This window comes from Equus caballus, chromosome 4 (genome assembly GCF_041296265.1).
Source record: "Equus caballus isolate H_3958 breed thoroughbred chromosome 4, TB-T2T, whole genome shotgun sequence".
Taxonomy (NCBI): domain Eukaryota; kingdom Metazoa; phylum Chordata; class Mammalia; order Perissodactyla; family Equidae; genus Equus; species Equus caballus.
The window spans coordinates 62,502,007-62,526,538 of record NC_091687.1 but is presented as its reverse complement, the minus strand read 5'-3'; positions in this window follow the sequence as shown (position 1 = coordinate 62,526,538).

Sequence of the window (24,532 nt, the reverse complement as noted above, 5' to 3'; positions counted from 1 at the left end):
GGAAAGATTCAAAGAATTTATCACCCATGTGTCCCATGTGAGGAAATTTTAGTCTAGAGCTAAAATTACTAAATATCTCAGCCTAACCTAGGAGATGAGAGCACAAGAGGGGTGGAGAGGGAAATAAAAGATTTCAAAGATCTCATCTGGGAGAGGAAGAAAACAGAGAAAGAGGGATGGGCAGCTACTTTAAAAGTCTCATCTTTGGGACTGGAGGAAATCTGGAGGAAAAACAGCATCTTATCAAGGGTCAGAGTAGACATCTTGCTTCAAGTAATAGTAGCGATACTTGTGTGTGACTATGAGTGCCCAGAAAGAATAGAAACCCGTAAGGAAGTCAGTCAAATGTGGCTCCATTTCACTTATAAATGAATAAAGGCAAATTCAAATGATTTTAAAATGCCATTTTCACCTATCAGATTAGCTTAACATGAAAAGTGTGATAATATCCAGGGTTGCTGTCAAGGATAGTGGAGGTGGGGAGGTACCCTCACACACTTGTGATGGCAATATAATAAATGAAATCTTTTTGAAGAGCAATTTCATACACCTAGCTAATGTAAAGTGAACACATCCCATATTGAATCATCCCAATTGTATTTTTTAAATGAATGTACATAAAATATATGTTATTTTAAAGTTATGAGAGGATACTAAGGAACTCTTAACCATGTTTATGGGGGAGAAATCAGAGCTTGAGAAGGGAACTTTTGCTTTTCACTCTCTGGACAGATTGATTTTTACCTTAAGCACATATTTTCTTAAATATATAAAACTTGTGTTCATTAAAAATGTACACGCCCTTCTACCCAGAGATTTAATTTCTAGTAAGTTACTCAACCACCCAACACTGTACCTGCACATGTGTGGATAGATAATGGTGTGATGAGCATTTTTATGCTTGGGTTTCCAATAGAAAAGGAAAAAAAACCCTAGAAACTACTGAAATGTCCATCAATAGGGAACTGGTTCATAAATATGGGTACATTCTTACAATGGTATGTAATGCAGCGATCAAAAAGAATGAGAGCGATCCTTCTGTACAGATGTAGAAAGGTAAGTTTAAGACGTATACTAAAGAAAGAAAATTGCTGAACAGTATTATAATCACATTTGTAGAGGTTTTTTAAGGGCATGTGTACACAGGACAGTGAACATTGCTGGCAGGAAATTTTAACCTCCTTTACCTCTGGGTAATGAAATTGAAGATTGTGAAGTAGAGAGGCAGAAATTTATTTTTCCCCTTAGACAATTCTGTCTTTTGTATAGTTTTAACGTTTTTCCATGAACATATGTTACTTTTATAATTTAAAATATCAGTTAACTTTTTAGAAATGTAATAAATGACATGTATGTATAATTGGTATGTATACTCATACATACACATATGAAGCTATGCCTGGTACATTAAAAACATCAAGTGGTATGAAACGTCAAAATGCTGATTACAAAAATACCATCTTACCACATGGCATCTTTGTTAAATAATTTGCACTTAATTGTCAAACATTTTCTCCTTGGCATTTTGGGATACCTTTTTGCACCTTTGATAACTAATTACTCAACACTAATTGTTTCTCTCATAAATGTATGGCCCCATTGGGAAGCCCAATTGCAGGGCACATATACCATACTGGATAAAATTCCTGTCTTCGGAAATCTTCAGTATTCTGCACAGCCTTTGAGAAACGTTTAAACCATAATATCTAGAAATGAGAAAATCAATTTAATGTGCTTTGTGTAAAGTACAGCATCTTGAAAATCTATTGCTAAGCAATTTCATCATCAATTATATCGATGTAAATCAATCTTTTAATAATAGGGATAATTAGAAAATCTCACTGGGTCTGTTATAAGCGCATTTTTATTCAAAAAGGTGAATGTCTGTTAACATAGCAGCCTTACCTGCAGATTCAAGAATTTTTTTTCTTACTATCCTTCTATTACGAAATATTTGTCATGTTTCTCTTTCATAAGTCTCATAGATTTCATAAATCTTGCTCTCGTCTCTCTCCAATGCGACACTTATCTTCAGTGATGAGAGATATACGTCATTAATACTAGAGGGAAATACGTTAAGCACAGAAATGGAAGAGTCTTATAATGGAATAATAAGCACAATGCTCACAGTAGAGATAAATCTTTAGAAAATTAGGTTCTCTCATCTAGTTAGTTTCTAGGTGTCTTTTCATGATATCACAAATACAGAGCAAGTAAATAAACGTTCTTTCTTTTCAATTATGCCCTTGCTTTCTGTTCTCGTGAGTGAGGAGATAATGATCAAACCAAATCTAGCATCTAGTTTTATTTCCTATCATTGGACACCACCAAGTGCCTACAGAAATCAACTGACCATTCATAACCTTTTCCTAATAGTTGGAAACTGCTCCCCAAAATACAGATCAAGGTGGGCTATCACAAGCTATGATTCAGGGGCAAGCTTGCTGCCCTGGAGTCACATGACCCGGGTGCAAATTCCAGGTTTCTCATTTTCTGCCACTGGGTGCTTTAGAAAACCACAGGATTTTTCTGAGCATCATTTTTCTAGTTTGTCAAAGAGAAATTATAACTATGCCTATCTCACATCAAAAATATTCAATAACTATTTATTGATTCTGTAACAGCAAGATTATGTGGAGAAATAGATGAAATAATCTATTTGCAAGCATGCAGCAGGTAAGACGGTATACAAATGTTGGGTGTTTGTGCCATTATGGCCAACAGAGGCAACAGAATTTAATGACTAGGGTTTCCAGCTCTAACACCAAACTGCCTGAATTCCAATTCTGGCTTCAGCTCTAACGTAAACTCTGCAAGCTTCAGTATCCTCATCTGTAAAATGGAGATAGTAACCTTTCTTATTTCTAAAGCTATGGGGAGGATTAAGTGAAATAATGCATGTAACCATGTAGGACTGTATCTCACACATGATAAGCACTCAGTATATGTTTGCTCTTCTTAGTAACTACATTAGATCAGTTTTAAAGAGTGATACTGAGGACTAACTCTAATCCCAGCGCAGATCAGACCTTCTTCCCCTGTGAGATCTGGAATTGCTGACTGTCTACATGCCCCACATTTTGTAAACTTGAGCAATGACCCCTCTAACTCCTCCCACTATATACATCTAACAGAATCATGGAATTAAAATGCTGGGTGGTTGTCCCAAAGCCTTCAACTGCCCACATGCTATAGGAGACCCTCTGACCTAACCCGTTACAAAGACAGCCAAATCCAATGCAGGCGGACAAATTAAAATGCTGAGGTCCAGTATGGTCCCAGTGATATATTGACATCATATACATCTCCAGGGAAAGCACTTTTCTATAGTAGTGGAAAAAATGCAGTGCAAATTCACTGTGATTTTTAAGATGTTTGGAGTCATGGATTCTTTTGGGTACCTGATAGAAGGTATGCCATCTCCACAGAAAAACATGCCTATGCCTACGTGTACAAACAATTTCACATACAATTTCAGGGAGGTCAGTGTTCGCTGAAGCCCACCCACAGTTAACCTCAGCTTAACATATAATATGCATGTGCCAAAAGACAAATTTTTAAAAGACACATTGATATGAAAATTTTTTAAATCTGGAAAGGAGCATACCAAAATATCAATAGCGGAGCTTTACTTCCTTTCTGCCAGTTTTCATTGTTTCCTTTGGTGAGCTTGTATTAATTTTATGATTTTTAAAAATTTAAGTATATGAATATTCATACTCTACAACACAGAACAGATTCAGTTTGTAATCTAAATTTGCGCTATATTCAAAGGTAAAAATTCCTACGTGATATTTGGAAATATGTAGATGAGTTTGTTGATCTAGGTAGGGTGAAACTCAAGAGAAGATTCTAGAAAGTAAGTGAGTTCAACACTCATTTTTACTTGGTAGGGGATGACTTCTGGAAGAAGTGAGGTCTGGGTCTGTGAGGAAGGAAGGTCCCTGATAATCAGTATCCGTGGAGTCAGTAACCATAGCAATGGAGCCTGGTCTTTCCATCCCCAACCCCAGTTCTGAACCAGCCAACACTGGGAAAGTGTGTACAGGCAGAGAAAGAACACAGCACTCCACCCTGTCTGGGATCCCGGGGACACAGGGTTCAGCTAGGCTGTGAGTCATAACCAGTCAGAAAGACAAGGTCAGGTCAGCCTTTGAGAGCAAAGCAAATCAGAACATGCATTTACCTACAGTATTCATCACCACTTGGTGACAGTGCCAGTGTGGGCGAGGACTGGTCCAGGTAAAAGGTCAGTCTGTATATCAGCTACTGGGGCAAAGGACAGGCATAGACAGTGTGAGTAAAACAAAAACTGAAATGAAGGTATGTCCTATTGTCCATACTTTTATAACAAAGTACTTTTCTTAATTATACGTCAAGTATCTCATTAATCATTTGGTCTTCTCTACTATCATTCCAGATATTAATAGAATGCATGGCAATTTTCAGCCTTCTCTGTTAAGTATCCCTGCTGAACTTTGGTGGAGGCTGAACTTTGATCCTGATGATCTGAGGCACACATCCAAAACAGTCCACCAAAGTTATGACATTTCTTTGCCGTTCTTGTGTTCTTATAGTTTGCTCTCAGAATCATGGAAATTTCACATTCTAGTCAATAGCATTCAAAATTATTTTTCCTAAATTTTCTAACAAAATGAATGAACATTTCTGCTTGAGCATTTACTTGAGAAGTAAAGAATCAGGCATTATATTTTCTCCATTTTACAGATGAGAGCCATACAGCTATTTAGTGGAAAAGCTGAGATTTAACATGCGTCTCATTCCAAGTTGGCAGCATCCTTTCTATGATTACGTGTAGCAAGTGAGGAGAAGGCAGAGGACTGGGGAAAGGTAAAGGACCTCTTGGTAGAAAATTTACAGTCCAAAAATGGGATGGTCGATGAAAGATTTATCGGAGGCTTTCAGAAGACTAAATAAGTGAGTAGTCAGCCAATTCTATGAGAGTTTCCAAACTCTCAGCACCTCAATTTCCTTATATATAGAAGGAGTCAATAACACTTACTTCATAGGGCTGTTATTGGAGTTAAATGAGGAACTCTATGGAAATCCCTCAGCCCAGCGCCTGACCTGTGGTATGCTTTCACTAAATGATAGTCTTGGTTATCCTTGGCAAGTGGACATGTCTACCTGCACATCTCTTAAGCACCTTAAATTGAACATTTCCCAAACCAAGTTTATCACTCTCTTCCTCCCCCCTCTCCATCCCTAACCTCCAAGAGAAACTGTTCCCCTGTCTGTGCTGTCTCAGTTATGATTAATGTCCCTGCCACCTATCCAAGTTAGAGCTTCAAAGTCGTCTTCAACTCCTCCCTGTTCTTACCCACCACACCCACACTGTTAATAAATTCTGAACATTCTATCTCCTAAATAGATCTTGAACCTATTTTCTTCTCTCAGCCCCTTTGCAATTGCCTTCCTCCCTTCTCTCTGGATAGCTCTAATTCCCCAACTGATTTCTGTCTACTGTCTACACTGCTGATAGTAGACTGTTCTAAAATAAAAATCTAAAGACCTCACTACCAGATTAAAAATTCAGAAAATCTCAAGTGGTCTTCTGCGAAAGGCCAAATTCTCCTCACAATCCAGACTCGATGCACTTTTCCAACTTCTCGACTTTCCTTACACACTCATACACACAAACACACACACACACACACACACACACACACACACACATTAGAACCCAACCTCACAGACCCTTACAACATTTCTCCCAATGCCTAGAATCCCAACCTCTCAATGTTACTGGGAAATGCCTACTCATCCTTCAAACCCAGTTGACATGCCAACTCTTTGAAAAGTTTTCCCAAGCCTCAAACGTTTCCTCTCTCACCAAAATCGTCTTCTAACTGGTCTCCAACATCCACTTCTACCCTATTCCAATCTGTTCTCCATGTTGTAACCAGGGTCTTCTTTTCAAATACAAATCTACCCTGTGTCAGGTTCTCTCCCCTGCTTAAGTGACTTCCCATCACTAAGCCCTAAATCCCTACCCAGACCTACACAATTCCCCTCCATAAACACATCCTGTGTCTCTTTCCCACTAATTCTGTCTGACCCAACCTCATTTGTCTTCTTCCAGTTCCTCAAACACATCGATCTCGTTCACATTGCAAGGTGTTTGAATATATGTCTCCCTCTGCTTTGCTGGTTAAAGCTTACTCATCCCTCAGAACTCAGCTTAAACATCACTGCTTCAGGGAAGCCTTCCCAGACTCTCCACCCTACGTCAGATCATTGCATTCCCAGCACCTTGCATAGCGTCTGGCACATGTAAAGTATTTTAAAGTATTTAGTATATATTTGTTAAAATCCCTCTCCTCCACACCCCTAGCCCTTGCTCATACCTTGGCATTTATCACACTGAAATACAATGATTTATACTAGACTGTGTACTCTTGAAAGATCTGGAAAATGGTCTCTCTTTTTTTTTTCTTTCCTCTTCCCCACCTCCGCCGCCGCCTCCTCCTTGTTGTTGTTCTTCTTCTCCTCCTCAGTATCCTCTCACATATTCCTGTGCCTTCTGATTCATGGCAGACTTTAAAGAAAATGTCTGTCAAAAGAATAGACCCACCAACAGCGTAATCTACAGATGACATGGAGACGGTCCAGGTCACTATTATTTGTTCTAAATGGGGATGATTTTTACAAATTGTTCCATGGACCAGGTATCTCTAAAATAGGGTGGGAACATGCCATCGTATTTCCCAGAGAAGGAGAGCAAGCATATAGAATAATTCTGTTGCTTTGGACCAGGAAAGTCTGCCCCAGTGAATAGATCTTGCTACAAATTTTTTTTCTTAAAGCTTGGCACCTGAGCTAACATCTATTGCCAGTCTTTTTTTATTTCTTGTTTTTCTTCTCAAAGCTCCCCAGTACAGGGGCCGGCCCTGTGGCTGAGTGGTTAAGTTCCCACGCTCCACTTCGGCAACCCAGGGGTTCAGATCCTGGGCACGGACATGGCATCGCTCATCAGGCCACACTGAGGCGGCATCCCACATAGCACAAGCAGAAGCACTCACAACTAGAATATACAACTATCTACTGGGGGGCTTTGGGGAGAAGAAGAAAAAGAAAAAAATAAGAAGATTGGCAACAGATGTTAGCTCAGGTGCCAATCTTTAAAAAAAAAAGCCCCCTAGTACCTAGTTGTATATTCTAGTTGTAGGTCTTTCTGGCTGTGCTATGTGGGATGCCACCTCAGCAAGTCTTGGTGAGTGGTGCTAGGTCTGCGCCCAGGATCCGAACCAGTGAAACCCTGGGCCGCCAAAGCAGAGCATGGGAATTTAACCACTTGGCCATGGGGCCAGCCCCTGCAAAGATATTTTTTAAATGGCATCTACAAGTTGTGTTAGGAAAAGGGATCTGTGCTTGATATTTTCCCAGCCAGAAAAATACTGAGTTAGAGGAACTGTCTACCAAACACACTCTGTAAGACTTTAGAATATAATACGTTCATTTTGATTCTAATATTCTAAGTCAATGTCTAAATAGCACAAACACAATATGAGTATTTGTTTCCACTCAGGGCCCCTATTTTAAGAAATTTCAGGAACACTGAAGGAAAGCATGGTCCTCAGAGGCACATGACATTAGCCAAGGCTAGAATGGAAGGATAGACACTGAATCTGGTACAACAAGCACAGGAAAGAACCCAAGACCGTAAGGATGTTCTACTTTTAATGAAATGACAGGTCTGTGCCCAAGACTTTCCTTTGCTTACCAGCTGTAGAAATATCTATTGAGCTAGCTAGGAAATGCCTAATATTTGGCCCCAGACAGCAATTCTCCGTATATCAGGTCTTCCTCATGAGCATCCTCCTAGAAGTGAAGGGAAATCCATGCTATAATGGGCATTAATGCACAGAAATGAGATTGGTCACATCAGAGCATGCTAGAGCTGAAGGGGAACTTCAAATTCGTTAGGCTATTTCCATCCTTTTATTACGAATAGGTGAAGTAAAATCCTCATGTGTTTCAAGAGTAGTAGAGGGGAGCTTCCAATTCAGGATAAGGTGGAGGGAGCACACTCTACTTTCTTCCTCCCACTGAATGCAGCTGTAAAACCTGGACAGAATTCATAGAGGATTCTGAAAAATAAACAGGAATAGGCAAAGAGGAGAAAAATAACAAAGTTCAAGGTAGCACCAAACTGGTGGTAAGATTCCCATTTTTCCTCTGGTATTCCTCAGCCTGGATTCAAGGAAGCCAAAACCCAGAGTGGATACCAGGGCATTGACAAAGAGAGCTCCAGGAGAAGCACTCTAGTTATGGCTTGAGGAGCACAAAAGGGGACTCATAGCTCTCAGAGAAAATGGGGGAATTCCCCCCTTTTTCTTTTTTTGCTTTTCTTTTCTCCATTTTCTCATACTCCAGTCACTCCAAGCAAATCCATAATGGTGGCAGTTCTTTAGGTATCTAAAGAGCCTTTCCTCTCTGATCCAAGGAACTATGGCCTAAAGAGTGTAACATGAATTCCCAATACTTTATTTCTCTCTCTGTCTTCCTGTTGTTTGGCCCCAGACACTGGCACAGTCATAAGAAGCATATGGCAAAACTGGATAAATAAAGCCCCAGCTTTCTGCTCAGAGGATGGAACACGTGAACATCAGGGAATCAGAAAGCTCCAGGGAGATTGCAGGGATAATGGAACTTGGGAAAGTGATACCGTTATAAAGTTTTTTAGAACTCCTGGGCTTGTCTCTAACCTGTGTATGTGTGGATTTGATCCTAAACAGCTTATGAAAAACTTTGAGAACTGAGCTAAATAGATAGACCACTGCCCAGCCACCAGACTGGCCACTGGGAGGCACACATGCAAGACAGATCCAAATAGCTCTACAAAAGCTTTGAAAATGGAACTGACATTGAAACCACAACCCATGTGAGACTAGTTAGAACTTGGGGTCTAAGCACAACTGGATTGATTGACTGATAAAACAAAAACATCCATATTCTCCAAAGGATTTAAATGCATTCCAGAGTCTTATACTATTCAAAATATCCAGGATACAATCCAAAACTACTTGAAATATGAAGAACTAGGAAAATCTCAAATCACATAAGAAAAGATAATAACAACCTAAAGATTAAGTAGATATTGGAATTATCTGAAAAAGGTTTTAAAGTAACTCTGATATAGATGTCCAAAGAAATAAGGGCAAACACTTTGAACCAAAAAAAAAATCTCAGCAAGGACATAGAGGATATAGAGATGAACCAAATGGAAATTTTAGAACTTAAAAGTAAAATAATCAAAATTAAAAAGTCATTACAAGGGCTCATTACAGTAGCAGAAAGGAGATAGCAGAAGAAACTCATTGAACTTGAAAATAGATTTTAAAAATTATCCAATCTAAGCAACAGAAAGAAAAGGGATTGGGAGAAGAATGAACAGAGCATTTGGAACTTGTGAAACAATATCAAAAGGTCTAACATTCATGTCATCAGAGTCCCAGAAGGAGAGGAAGAAAGAGAACAGTGAAGCAAAAATATTTGAAGAAATAATGGCTGAAAATGTCCCAAATTTGGTGAAAGACATAAATCTACAGATTCAAGAAGCACCATAAATCCCAAATAGGATAAAATGAAAGAAATCCACACCCATAGCCAACATAATCAAACTGCAGAAAGTTAAAGACAGGGGCTGTTCTGGTGACTGAATGGTTAAGTTTGCGCGCTCCGCTTCAGTGGCCCAGGGTTTCAGCAGTTAGAATCCTGGGCATGGACATGACACTGCCCATCAGGCCATGCTGAGGCAGCATCCCACATGCCACAACAAGAAGGACCCACAATTAAAAATACGCAACTATGTATCAGGGGGTTTTGGGGAGAAAAAGGAAAATTTTTTTTAAAAATCTTAAAAAAAAAAAAGAAAATTAAAGACAAAGAGAATATCTTGAAAGCAGCCAGAGAAAAATGGCACACTACTTACAGGAGAATAACAATTCAAATGATTGTAGATTTCTCGTCAGAAACCATAGAGGCAAGACAGAAGTGGAACCACATTTTTTAAAGTGCTGAAAGAAAAGAGCTGTCAACCAAGAATTCTATATCCAGCAAAAATATCCTTCGGGAATGAAAGCGAAATACATTCTAAGATGACAGAAAATTAAAAGAATTTGTTGCCAGCAGACCAGCTAGAATTGCTAAAGTCAATTATTCATACAGAAAAGAAATGATATTAAAAGAGAACTTATAGCATCAGGAATGAAGAAAGAGCAATAGAAATTATAATTATTTGGGTAACTGTAAAAGATAATTCTTCTCTTGAGTTCTTTAAAATATGTTTGATGGCTGAAAGCAAAAGTTATAAATATAATTTAAACATAAACGTAAATTATAAATATTTATTACGAGTTTTTCAATTTTCATCAGTGTGATACATAAAACAAATAAAACACAAAGGGGAGAAACTCTCTGGTGGTAAAATTTCTACATTCCACTTCAAGTGACAAAATATTAAAATGATAAAATATAAAAGTTGATTGTGAAGAATTATGTATGTTGCAATCCCTAGAGAAGCTGCCAAAATAAATATACACAGAGATATAATGATACAGTCAAAAAACAAACTAGATAAATTAAAATGCAATACTAAAAAGTGTTAAAATAACCCAAAAGAAGGTAGGAAAGGGGAAATAAAGGAGTGAAAAGAAGAGGGGAAAAGCAGAAAATAAAAAATGGTAGACATAAATCCAATCATATCAATAATTATATTAAATGTAAATTGTCTAAACACACCAATTAAAAGACAGAGATTATCAAAATAGATTTTTAAAAAACATTACCAAACAAGCTATGCACAATATATAAGAAACTCACTTTAAATTTAATGATATAGGTAAATTGAAAGTTGAAAGAAACAAAACAAAAACACACAAATGCTAATCAAAAGGAAGCAGGAGTGGCAATATTAATATCAGATAGAGTAGACTTCAGAGCCCAGAAAATCCCCAGAGACAAAGAGGAACATTATATAATGATAAAAGGGTCAATTCACCTAGAAAACATAACAATCCTAAACATGCATACACTTACAGAACTTCAAAATACATGAAGAAAAAACTGACAGAACTGACAGGAGAAACAGGCAAATTCACAATTATAGTTGGAGGCCTCCACACTCCTCTCTCAATAGTTGATCAAGTAGGTAGACAGAAGGGCCCACCTGGTGGTGTAGTAGTCAAGCTCGCATGCTCCACTTGTGTGGCCTTGGGTTCACAGGTTCAGATCCCAGGCACGGACTACACACACTCATCAAGCCATGCTGTGGCAGTGTCTCACGTACAAAATAGAGGAAGATTGGCACAGATGTTAGTTCAGGGCCAACCTTCCTCACCAAAAAAAAAAAAAAGCAAAAACAAAAAGAAGAAGACAAAAACAAAAAAATAAGTAAACTATTATGAACTCAATAAAAAAAAAGTAGACACAAAATCAGTAAAAATAGAGAAGACATGAGCAACATTATCAATCAATTGAAGATATCTGACATTTATTAAACACTCTACCCAACAACAGCAGAATACACATCCTTTTTAAATACACATGGAACAGTTTTATGATCCATATCTTGGGTCTTAAAAAAATCTTAACAAATTTAGAAGAACTAAAATTATACAAAGCATGTTCTTTGACCAAAATGCAATTAAGCTAGAAATCAATAATATAAAGATAACAGAAAAATCGCCAAACACTTGGACGTTGAAAAAAACACTTCTAAATAGTTAATGAGTCAAAGAATTCTCAAAGGAAATTAGAAAATATTGTTAAATGATCAAAAATGAAAATAAAACAAATAAAAATTTGTAGGACACAGCTAAATTAGTGCTTAAAAAATTTATACTGTTAAATAAATTAGAAAAAGAAGAAAGGTCTCTAATCAATTATTCTACCAGAAGACACTAGAAAAAGAAACAGTAAAATAAACCCAAGGCAAGCAGAATAAAGAAAATAATAAAAATAAGAGCACAGATCAATAAAATTCAAATCAGAAAAACAGAGAAAACCAATTAATCCAAAAGCTAGTTCTTTGAAAAGATCAATAAAATTTATAAACCTCTAGCGAGACTGACAAAGAAAAAAACAAAGGAGACACTAATTACCAATATCAAGAATGAAAGAGAGATACCACAACAGAGGCTGCAACATTAAAAAGATAATAAGGGAATATCATTAATGATTTAAGGCACATAAATTCTTCAACTTAGATCAAATAGGCTGACTCTTGGAACAAACAATACCAAAACTCATCTAAGATTAAACAAATAACTGGAAGAGTGCCATAATTATTACAGAAATTGAACTTGTAGTTAAAAATGCTTTAGAAAAAGAAATCTCCAGGTCCACATAGTTTCACTGGTGGATTCTATCACCTATTTAAAGAAAAATATACAAATTCTACACAATCTCTTCCAGAAAATAGAAGAGGTGGGAACACTTCCCAAAATATTTTATAAAGCCAGTAGTATCTTAACAAAATCATACAAAATCAGTAAGAGAAAACTATAGACCCATAGTTTTCTATGTTTCTATAGAAACAATGTTTCTCACTGTCACAGATTCAAAAGCCCTCAACAAACTATCAGCAATCAAATTCAGCAATGTATAAAAAGAATAATACGCCATGACTAAGTGGGGTTCATCCCAGTAATGCAAGGCTGATTAATATTTTAAAATCAAGTATATTGTCTAAAGAAGAAAAACCATAAGATCATATCAATTGAAGGAAAAAAAAAAAAAAGCATTTGACAAAATTCAACATCCATTCATGATTTTTTAAAAAAAACACTTCAGCAAACTGGAACAGAAGAGAACTTTCTTGACTATATGAATGGCATCTACAAAAACCCCACAGGTAATGTCATACTACATATGATTTATATATAACTATATAAGTGATATAATTTCACTTAATAGTGAGAGACTAAATGTTTTCCCTCTAAGACTGGAAACAGGCAATAATGTCCACTCCCATCACTCCTAATGAAAGTTACCTTGAAGTCCTAGCCAATGCAATATGATGAGAAAAAGGAATAAAGGACATACAGATTGGAGGAAAAGATATAAAATTGTTCCTGTTCTAAAATGATATGATTGTCTGCATAGAAAATCCCAAGGAATCTATTTTTATTTGTTTTTGTTTTATTTTATTTTTGTTTTTATTTTTTGAGGAAGATTAGCCCTGAGCTATCTGCTGCCAATCCTCCTCTTTTTGCTGAGAAAGACTGGCCCTGAGCTAACCTCCGTGCCCATCTTCCTCTACTTTATATGTGGGATGCCTGCCACAGCATGGCTTGACAAGCAGTGTGCAGGTCCCCATCCGGGATCCAAACTGGTGAACTCCAGGCCGGCAAAGCAGAACATGCGCGCTCAACCGCTGCGCCACCAGGCCGGCCCCAAAGAATCTATTTTTAAAAAACACATCCAAAAAAAAAAACAAAACACATCCAGACATAGTAAAGTAGTTAACAAGGTTGCAAGATATAGTGTCAACATACAAAAGTCAATCACATTTCTATATACTAGTAATAAACAATTAGAAACCAAAATTTTAAAACAGTGCCATTTACAATAGTTTTAAAAATTAAATACTTAGGTATTAACCTAACAAAATATGTACAATCTGTATATCCTGGATACTACAAAACAGTCATAACAGAAATCAAAGAAGACCTAAATAAATGAAGAGACATACCGTGTTCAAAGATTGAAAGACTCAACATAGTAAAGGTGTCAGTGCTCTCCAAATTGATCTACAGATTAAACGCAATTCCAATCAAAATGCCAGAAGAACTTTTCTGTAAGAATAGACAGGCTGATTCTAAAATTTAAATGGAAAGTTAAAGAAGTTAGAATAGCCAAAACAATTACGAAAAAAAGTTGGAGGAAACACATTACTAGATTTTAAGACATCATGCGAAGCCACAGTAATCAAGACAGTGTGGTAGTGGTGTGAGACAGAACAGGTAGTCCAGAGACAGTCCCACACAAATATGGTCAATTGATTTTTGACAAAGGTGCAAATGAAGAAAGGACAATCCATCCAACAAATGGTGTTAGAACAATTGCTCATCCACATGTAAAAAAAAAAGGAACCTCAACCTAAACCTCAAATCTTAAAAAAATTAACTCAGAATAGATCTAAATATAAAATATGAAAGCACAAAATTTTTAAAAGAAAAACGTAGGAGAAAACCTTTGTGATTAGGTCAAAGAGTTCTTAGATATAAAACTGAAAGCACATTCATAAAAGAAAAAATTGACCAATTAGACTTAGCGAATTTAAAAACATTTGCTCTGAAAAAGACACTGTTAAGAGAATGAGGGGTCAGCCCCGTGGCCAAGTGGTTAAGTTGGTGTGCTCCACTTCGGCGGCTCAGGGTTTTGCCAGTTCAAATCCTGGGTGTGGACATGGCATGGCTCATCAAGCCATGCTGAGGCAGCATCCCACATGCCACAACTGGAAGGACCCACAACTAGAAATACACAACTATGTACTGGGGGACTTTGGGGAGAAAAAGGAAAAATAAAATCTTTAAAAAAAAATTTTTTTTTAAATAAACTGACAATATTAAGTGCTGATAAAGATGTAGACCAACTACAACTTTCATATATTGCTGGTGGGAATTCAAAATTGCACAGTTTTGCTGGAAAACAGTTTAGCAGTTACCATAGGCCCGGTAATCCAAGGCCTAGATATTTACCCTAGAGATGAAAATTTAGGTTCATGCAAGGACATGTACACATTTGTTATAAGCAGCTCTTTCTATAATCACCAAAAACTGGAAACAACCCAAATGCGCTTCAACAGTTTTAATGGATAATCAAACTGTAGTACATTCATACAATGGAACACTACTTAGCAATAAAAAAGGAATGAACTATTGATACACACAACTTGGATAAATGGCGAATTCATTATTCTGAGTGAAAGAAATCAGTCTCAGAAGGTTACATACCATATGATCTGTATGATTCCTTTTAAATGACATTCTCAAAAAGATAAAACTATACTGACGGAGACCAGATCAGAGGTTTCCAGGGGTTAGGAACTGGGGGATGATGTGATGGCATAGGGATAGCTAAGGGAGTTTCAGAGGGTGATAAGTTTTTCCTGATTGTGATGGTGATTTCATGAATCTATACATGCGTAAAAACTCATAAAACTATAGGCAAAAAAAATCAATTTTACTAATTAGGTTAACATATTGTTTTTTATTGTTGTTATTTTAAGGCGATTATTTTAAAAAAAAAAAAAACGACTAGTAAAGAAATGACCTAAACAGAAGACCCAAAGGCCTGGACTTGAGTCTTGCTATGAAGGATCTTAAACCTTGTCTTTCATAAATCCTAATTACTAGTCATTGAAATTTCTTTTCCTAATCACCCACCACTCCCACCCCTGCCCCATTCCCTCATCAGTACTAGGTTCACGAGGTTCCCTTCTCCTGGAAGGCATTTCTCCCCTCCATCCTGGTATTTCAAATTCTACGTCCTTCAATCTCCAATTTAAAACTACCTTGTTCTTGATGCCTTTCTAACTCATTTCCCTGCCCTCGTTAGCTGAAGTTAAATTCTCTCTTTCTTGCAAATAGCCGAATTATTCTGTCTGATCTCTTTTACAGCGCTTACGGTTCTCTACACTGCCTTACCAGTCCACAGTCAAGAATCAGCAAGGGTCTGAGATTTCTCTCCTGCTTGCAAGCTAACAAGTTAACCTGCTACCATTTCATAGATGCTGGCAGAAGACACAAGACTCCTGGGCCAGAAACTAAGGACTTTATTACTCATGGCATAGCAGGCAGCATCAGGTCCCCTTGTCTTCCAAGTCCCATTGGGGGTGATGGAGAGGGGCTCAGGTGGGTGCTGCACAGACAGTGTCACAACTGAGGTACCCTGAGGTTAGGAATCCCCCAATCTTAGGAGGAAACTGCCAGCAAACCTGCCTAGCTTTTGCTCCAAGGGGAAATATTATCTTTATTATCCCACCCTCTGCCAAGGAGTAAGACACTATCTCTATCCTCCCTGGCTATTTACCAAACAGCCTAGAAAAGACAGGCCAGGACACACGTTGACACAGACGTATATAAATTCCACGGAGACTTGCCCCCTAGCAGTTATTATCTCCTTGAAAATATATATGGGTTCACTCTTGAGTCACCTGAGCATCTTACCCACAGGTACCTTTGGGGTAGTAGATGTTCATTATTTGCTAACTCTCTAATCACAGATTTGTCAAAGGAATTTTAAGTTGGGATGGAAGGAGGGCCATGAAGTCTTGAGTGGAAGAGGGTAGTCAGTCCAGAAAGACCTCTGAGTTTATGGAATAAATATATGTGGAGTTCAGCAATACAAATTGAGGATTTATCTGCCTAAATGATACTGTGTCTGTAAACAAAATATCATGACTCTGAGGACATAGCATCTACTATATCTAGTCCGGTTTTTCTCAAAAGATAAAGAGACTCACTGGACACAGTGGAAAGATGCTCATAGCCAAGAAGTGGAAGCAACCCAAATTGTCCACAGATAAAGAAAATATAGCATATACACACAATGAAATATTATTCAGCCTGAAAAAAGAAGGAAATCCTGTCACATGAGGCGACGTGGATGAACCTGGAGGTTACTATGCTGGGTGAAAGAAGACAGTCACAAAAAGGCAAATACTGTGTGATTTCACTTAAATGAGAAATCTAGAGTAGCCAAAATCATGGAAACAAAGTAGAATAGGTGGTTGCCAGGGGCTGGGGGAGAGGGAAGTGGGAAGTTTTTATTCCATGGGTATAGAGTTTCAGTTTTGCAAGATGAAAATGTTCTAGAGATCTGTTACACAACAATGTGGTTATAGTTAACACTACAGAACTGTATAGTCAAAAACAGTTAAGAGGGTAAATGTTACATGAGATATTTTTAAACCACAATTAAAATTCAAAAAAAAAAACCCCAGATTTCTAGGCTGCACCCTTGACCTGGTCGAGACTCTTTGGCGGTTAACCTGGGAATATGCATTTTAACAAGTCCCCAAGTACTTGGGATGCACATTCAAACTTGGGAAGCCCTGCTCTGAAACAAATTTCCAAATACCTCAGCAAACTCCTAAATTCTGCGTCATCTCTGCCCTTTCCCATCCCTCACCACATAAAGGGGAGCAGGTGGGAATCCCCTGTAACATACCGCACAGGCTTCTACCTGACTTTGAAAGAAAACTACTTCCTTGGGTTTTAAATGGAGAATACACTCCCTTCAGGTGTAGACTTTTGCACCTAGCCAGGCCAAGTATCCAACAGCCTAAAGGAGCTGAGACAGGCCACCTAGGTAAGTTTTAGGACTTTCTATGAAGGATTAAGACAGGGCTATGAGAACCAGCATTTAACTTTAACGTGAACATGGTCAATACTTTCTTTCCTTTTTCTGACATAAGGTCATTAACTTAATCTTCCTGGCCTCGGTTTCCTCCTCCATAAACATTTGGGCCTCAAGAAAGTTCCTTCCAGCTATCAGGTCCATAGCTTTATGCTCCAAATCAGCTGTACCTTGAGAATGGAGCTGGAAGTCCAGTCTGGAAACTTCTGGGGCTTCCAAAATTATAGAAGGTATATGAACAGCTCTCAAATGCCTAATCAAGTTCAGGTCAGTCTTTGTGGTCCAGTTACAGCCCCAACAAGATTTAGGGCTGTGTGGGTAGGGAGGGTGAATGTAGGGCTGCTCTCTAGTGTTCGAATCTTCTCTAGTGTGCCAGTGCCACCTAGGAGAAGTCATCTAAGGCTAGCGCTTTTCAAACTGTGGTTCAAGACCCCCTAATGAGTTAAGAAATTTAGTGAGTTACCACCAGCATGTTTTCAAATAGAATGGAATTAAATGGAATGGAAGAGAAACCATCAGAGTGCATGAGTAAATATAAACATTGTTTTAGCACAGTTTTATCTCGGGGGTGGGGCGGGTGTGTGCTTTGATGTAAGGTGTCTTTCTTTACAACAAGAAGCATTCAAGAGTTTGAAAAACACTAATCTAGCTGTGTGTGGAGGGAGGAGGATAAGGGGAAGTGTCTTTCCAGGCCAGAAACAGGCCTGAGTGAGGGTGGGGAACAGAGTGAGATTGGAATTGTCCCCATGACGCAAATCCCCAACCTGACTCTCTGAAAATTATCTGGGAATTCTTGAGAAAAGAGAAAGAAGGAGACCTCACATATCCAGAAAGTGGCCGTGGCCTGAGTGCCCTGGGCATTGGCCTATGCCAGTGGCTTGGCTTTTCTGCATATTTTTCACCCAAAAATTCACCATGCAGAAGGAACCAACTTCAAAGTCTTTGTGCCAGCCGCTGTGCCTCCCATCACCTTATTTCCAAAATTCAAAATGGTCCAGACAGGATTGTAAACGTATTTAGCGATACGATTTGCAATTCTCACTCCAAGAAGATTTTAGGTATACCTTGCCTCCAGGGACGATTACCCCTGCTGACCCAGCCTGCACTTCAAAGCTTCCTACCTTATCTTCAGGTACCGGAATTGTCAGAAGGATGCATGTTACTAATTACTTGGTCTTCGCAGGGAGGCAGGAAGTTTGTGGCATTGCTATCAGTTTTACATTTCTTATTACACAGGAGCTAGAAGGTATTCTTCCTCAAAGAAGATCCTGAGGTTTAGGAAGTTCATCTTCACACACAGCTAATAATTGGTGAAAGGGGATTTGAACTCAGGTTTTCCTGGTTCCAAAGCTGACACCTTTTCCTTGACATCAGGTCGCCTCTTTTGTTACTGAGTAAGCACCTATATTTTTAATGAATCTGGATCTACTTCCGTTTGAGCTGTTTTAGAAAGTGTTTGTTCTGCTTTCTCAACTGAAGAGTTCGAATTACTCTCTGAAGCAATAGCAAAAACCAGTGTTGAAGCTTCCACAGAATTTACAAGGAACAGAGATCCTTGATGAATGTTGGTTGCAATGGAAATTGAAAATCATATAGGTTGATTGTTCATTTTAGCAGATGCTTTAAAGAGACAGTAGGAGAATTAAATGACAGAAATCAAGCATAGAGACTACTACTTGACATGAATACTGGAAGTCTAAAGCTGGATTTCCAATATGTGTTAGATCAAAATTGTCTAAATAATAACATATTTTCAAAATTGTAGCAGACATCATTAGCAAAGTGTGATTCACTTTTTTTTTTTAATTTTCGGATGTACATCATATTTCAAATTCTGTGAACATTACATCATGTTCACCACCCGAAAACTAATTATAGTCCATTCCCTCACATGTGAGCCTAAACACCCCTTTTGCCCTCCCCCCTCACTTTTTAATAAATCTTTTTCATGCTCCCACCAAGCAGATAAAATTAAGTCAATTCATATCAACCTTTCAAATATTTACAACCAGTGCTTATAAAATCCTTGAAATGAGAAAGCGTTCTTTTAAGATTTAACTCTTTGAAAGCCATCTGACACTCTTACAAGAATATTCATTTTAATGTGGCTCCTTTTTAGATTCTTAGATAAAACATTTTCCTCTCAGATAAACCAGACTGAAAAAGCTTAATTTTTCAACTTTCACAAAATCAACATACACACTAACCTACTGTGCTGTACCAAGTGACTGATAAACAAAATTTTGGAAATCAATCACTCTCACCCCAGCCACATAGCACTGTTAGGTCTCTGTGCCAGTCATGGTGTATTTCATGACTCAGTGTGATGGGAAAGGAGACATGGCCTGAAGAATGGGATAAAGGCAGAGTGTCTACAGCATGCCAAAAGCCAAAACCGAAGCTATTTCACATACCCCTGCTCCCAAGAATGTGTTGCTTTGTCCTGAAATTGGAATAATTGACTTTGAAGGGAGGAAAGAAAAAGGCACAGAACTTGCCCTAAACTAGAAGTATTAGTCAATAACCAAGGTAACTTCCTTTAACCAATGAGATTGTCCATCAACAAGGCACTCAAACACTCACTATCTAAGTCAAGGCAGTTTCTTAGGCACAATGTCTAAAAATTACATTGTAGAAAAAGGTCCAAACTAACCCTTTTTGTCACTGGGACTTAACTTCACAGATGAGGAGAAAAATTAAGAGGGCTGCAATTGGTCGCTGAGGATAGGAATCCATCTCAAATTCATCACTCATGTAAAGTACTATTCCACCACTAGGCCAACCTGGACCACACATCCAGAAATAGATATACTTAAAATAGCAGTCAGTTACATTTGCAACTATCCTTCAGCGGACACTGCCTCCTGAAAGGCTCTAAGAACCTTTAAAAAGTTTTGTGAAGCCCATCCTCACAAGGTAGCGACTCTAATATGAAGATCGTTCCTGGGTAGTATCGCAGATAGAGGGGTCGTGGGAAGTGGATCTGAACCTCATTCATTGTAGGAAGGTTTTAAGGAATGCAAAGTTTAAGAAATTAAAAGTCTGACACATACTTTCCCATAAATAGTCCAGGAAACGAGTATATGCCACAAGCAAACCCCAGAATTCCCCTCTGCTGCTTCTCAGAACCTGTGTAAACGTCACACTCCATCCTCTCAAACCAGAGACAGGCAGTCTCATAACACACAAATGAAACATTCCATTAAATGTCCACCTCCAAATTGACAGCCATATGAAGTCATCTGGGTTTCTGTGGTACTCCCACTGTGTTATGCACAAGTCTGATTCCTCTGCAGGTGGGGAAATACAATAAAACCAGTGGACGGGGCTGGCTCTGTGGCTGAGTGGTTAAGTTCGCGCGCTCCGCTGTGGCGGCCCAGGGTTTGGATCCTGGGCACGGACATGGCACCGCTCGTCAGGCCATGTTGAGGCGGCATCCCACGTCCCACAACTAGAAGGGCCTGCAACTAAGATATACAACTATGTACAGCGGGGGGTTGGGGAGATAAAACAGAAGAAAAAAAAAAAGATTGGCAACAGTTGTTAGCCCAGGTGCCAATCTTTAAAAAAAAAAAAGAAGTCCAGAGATAGGTGGTCCAAGGGAATTCCACAGAGGCCCAGGATTCTTCTATCTTATTCTACCTTGCTCAACACATGGCTTCCTTCTCATGGTCCAAGATAGCTTCTTGAGTTCCATCCCTTATGTCAGATTTCAGCCAGAAGAAAGAAGAGGGGAAGGGTATACTCTCCTCCTTTTAAGGATGTTTCCTGTTAAGTCACACTCTCCAGATGGGCTTACATCCTATTGGCCAGAACATAGTCACATGGCCACATCCAGCTGCCTGGGAAATGTAGCCTTTATTATAGGTGGCCATTTGCCCAGCTAAAAACAGGCGTTCTTTTACTAAAGAAGAAGGGTACAACAGGACAGGGGCGATTAAGTCTCAGCCATGTTTTCCTGCCTGGGATTCCAGTCTTCCCCTCTGGGACTGTGGCCCTAACCTGAACATCATCAGCCTAACAAACCTGTGAGTTTTATTTGTCCTATCCTTCTTCACCAGTTCCTCTTACCAGTCCCACAGCTTTTATTTTTCACCTCCGACTGCTGGGTAATAAGGCATCTACAGCTTCTGTCCTTTTGCTACTGAGCTCCACTTTCCTTATCGAGTAGCCTAGTACCAAAAGTTTATGGAATCATGACTGAGCCCCTTTGGGTGCAGCAACTTGACCTCCTGGTTGCCATTTTTGAGTCTGCTTTTATCCAAGTCGATTTCACTAACTAGGTCAAGCAGTGCTGGGAGCCCTAACCTAGTATCTGACATATGGCCTCCCCACCTCCAGCATCACAATGATGCCATGTCACCTTCCATGGCTCCAGCTGAGGCTGTAATTTCATGATGAAGAGAAATTGGGCAGCTGAGGCAGCAGAGTGTAGCAGAAAGAACCAAGGGCTGGAGTGAGACAAACTGGATTTGAGCCCTGGATTCCCCCCCATTTACTAGCTGTGCAACCTTTCTGGCTATGTCAGTCAGGATTCTCCAGAGAAACAGAACCAAAAGAAGAGATATAGAGACAGAGATAGAGATAGAGATATGTAAAGAGATTTACTATAAGGAATTGGCTTACATAATTATGGGGTCTGAGAAATGCAGACCCAGCAGAGCCAATAGTGTAAGTTCCAGTCCAACTCTGAGTCTGAAAGCACAAGAAAACTGATGTCCCAACTGGAAGACAGGCAGAGAGAGAGAATTCTTGCTTATCTCCTTTTATTCTATTCAGGTCTTCAATGGATTGGATGAGGCTCACCCACACAGGGAAGAGCAATTTGCGTTGCTTGGTTTATCAGTTCAAAAGTTAATCTCATCCAGAAACACCTTCACAGATACACCCAGATTTATGTGTAACCAAATATGTGGGCACTCTGTGGCCCAGTCAAGTCGACACATAAAATTAACCATCACACTGGACTTTTTTTCTCATCTCTAAAACGTTGATAATAATTTTTGTCTCACCTAGCTGTGGTAAGAATTAAGTATGATAATGTATGTGAAAATGCTTAATTAACAAGTGTAAGCCCTCCATACAAACATCAATGAGTATGAATACAAGTAGAAGAGTGCAAGCAGTATTTGGTTGACGCAGGGAAAAACACTTTTGAAAAACAAGGAACAGGCCAGCTAGCAAGAATCTCCTTGCTTTGACTTTATCTCCAGGCACCCTCCCCTGGAGTTTTTCTAAATCTTCCATTCTATTCTCTTTATATTCTGCTTCCTGTTCCCATTTTCCTTGCAGCAGCAACTCTGCCCTGCCCTTCCTACAGTCTTTTACACAGCTTTGCAAGAAAAAATAACTTGAAATAGGAGAGTCTAGCTGAAGAAATGAGCGCTCAGTTGAATCAGAAGCATGACTATGGGATCAGAGCAAACAGGTGTTGTCCCACCTTCTTCATATATATAAAATCCTATAATCCTCTCAATAACCCTATGAGATAGGGCCTGTGGGAAGCAGCCTCTAAGATAGCCTCCAATGATCGCAGCCTCTCAGTTTTGATGTCTTGTGTAATCCCCTCCCCTTGAGTGTGGGCTGGAGCTGGATCTAGCGACTCACTTCGAATGAATATAATATGGCAAAAGTGATAGAATGTCACTTCCAAGATTAGGTAACAAAAAGACTGGCTACTGTCTTGGGCTTTCTCTCTCTCTTATGTGCACACACACACTGTCCAGTGTATTCACGCTGAGGAAAGCCAGCTGCCATGTTTTGAGCTATCCTAGGGAGAAGTCCACATGGCAAAGAACTGAAATAAGCCCCCAACCAACAGCCAAGGAAGACAAACAACCCACCAGCAAGGAATCGAATCCTGCCAACAACCACGGCATTGAACTCGAAAGCTGATCTTCCCTCAGCTGAGCCGTTAGATGAGACCACAGCACCAGTGGACCGACCCTGAGCCACAGACACCCAGATGGGCTGTGCAAAGATTTCCAACCCACAGAAATTGAGACGATGTTTATTGATTTAAGCTGCTAAGTTCTGGGGTAACAGCAGTAGGTAACTACTACAGTCCTATTGTTACGACTGCCATTTTACAGATGAAGAAACTGGCTCTTAAAGAGATTAAGAAACTTTCATTTTTACACAGCTTGTAAGTGACAGAGTAGGGATTCAAACCCAGGAACTCTGGTTCCAGAATCTGTCCTTTCAAGTTGCTTGAATGGTTTATGTTTTAAGAAATAGATGTCAAATGTTTATATTTTATATCTTGTACAATGTAAAGCTTCAGCTACTAGAGATGTACAAGCTCCAAATCAGATAAGTGATGAGCTCTCTTTTTCCAGGTTCCTTTCCAAAGCAACTGTATCTCCTACCACAAAATCACCCTGATCACAGTTTTCATAGCTAATGAGTTCATCTCAAGCAAAGCACAAATCAGTTGCAATAGGCTGCAAACACAATCAAAGCCACATCAGCACCAAGTTGGAGGAGAAAGAAAATATAGTGCAAATCTAAGTCTGTTATTGGCCGTACAGTAGGTGCTCAATCAATGTTTATTGATTCATTCATTGGACTAAACTGATCATTGAATGTTCACCAAAGAAATTGGAGATTGTATTTTTGGAAGGCAGTGTGGAGTTGCATCTTTAGAAACAGCCCATTCTGCTTCCTACACTACCTACCCTTATCTAAAACCCACTTCAGATGTTAGCAACTTCTGGACAAATACACTCTCAGTCTGCCCTTAGCTGCCAGACTATACCACAGAGGCCACTTCAGTGAAGTTATTATAAGTGTGAGCTCTGGAATCAGACTGATTGCCTAGCTGTGTGACACAGGCAAGTCACTAACTCTCTGTGCTTCAATTTCCTCATCTGTAAAATTAGAATTATAATAGTACTCGCGTCAAGGGGTTGTTGTGAGAATTAAATGAAATAACACATGGAAAGCATAGGACAGTGAATGACATGTGACAAGCACTCAATAAATGTTAGCTATTCAACACTACTGCCCAGCACCACAAATCTAGTCTCTGGCTCTTCCAACCGAAGGCAGAGAAGTGTAGGAGCCACAGTTACTGCTGACCTGACAAAAAACCTCCATGGAGTGCTCACCCAGTGCCTTCCTTGAGCCCAGATGCCCATCAGCC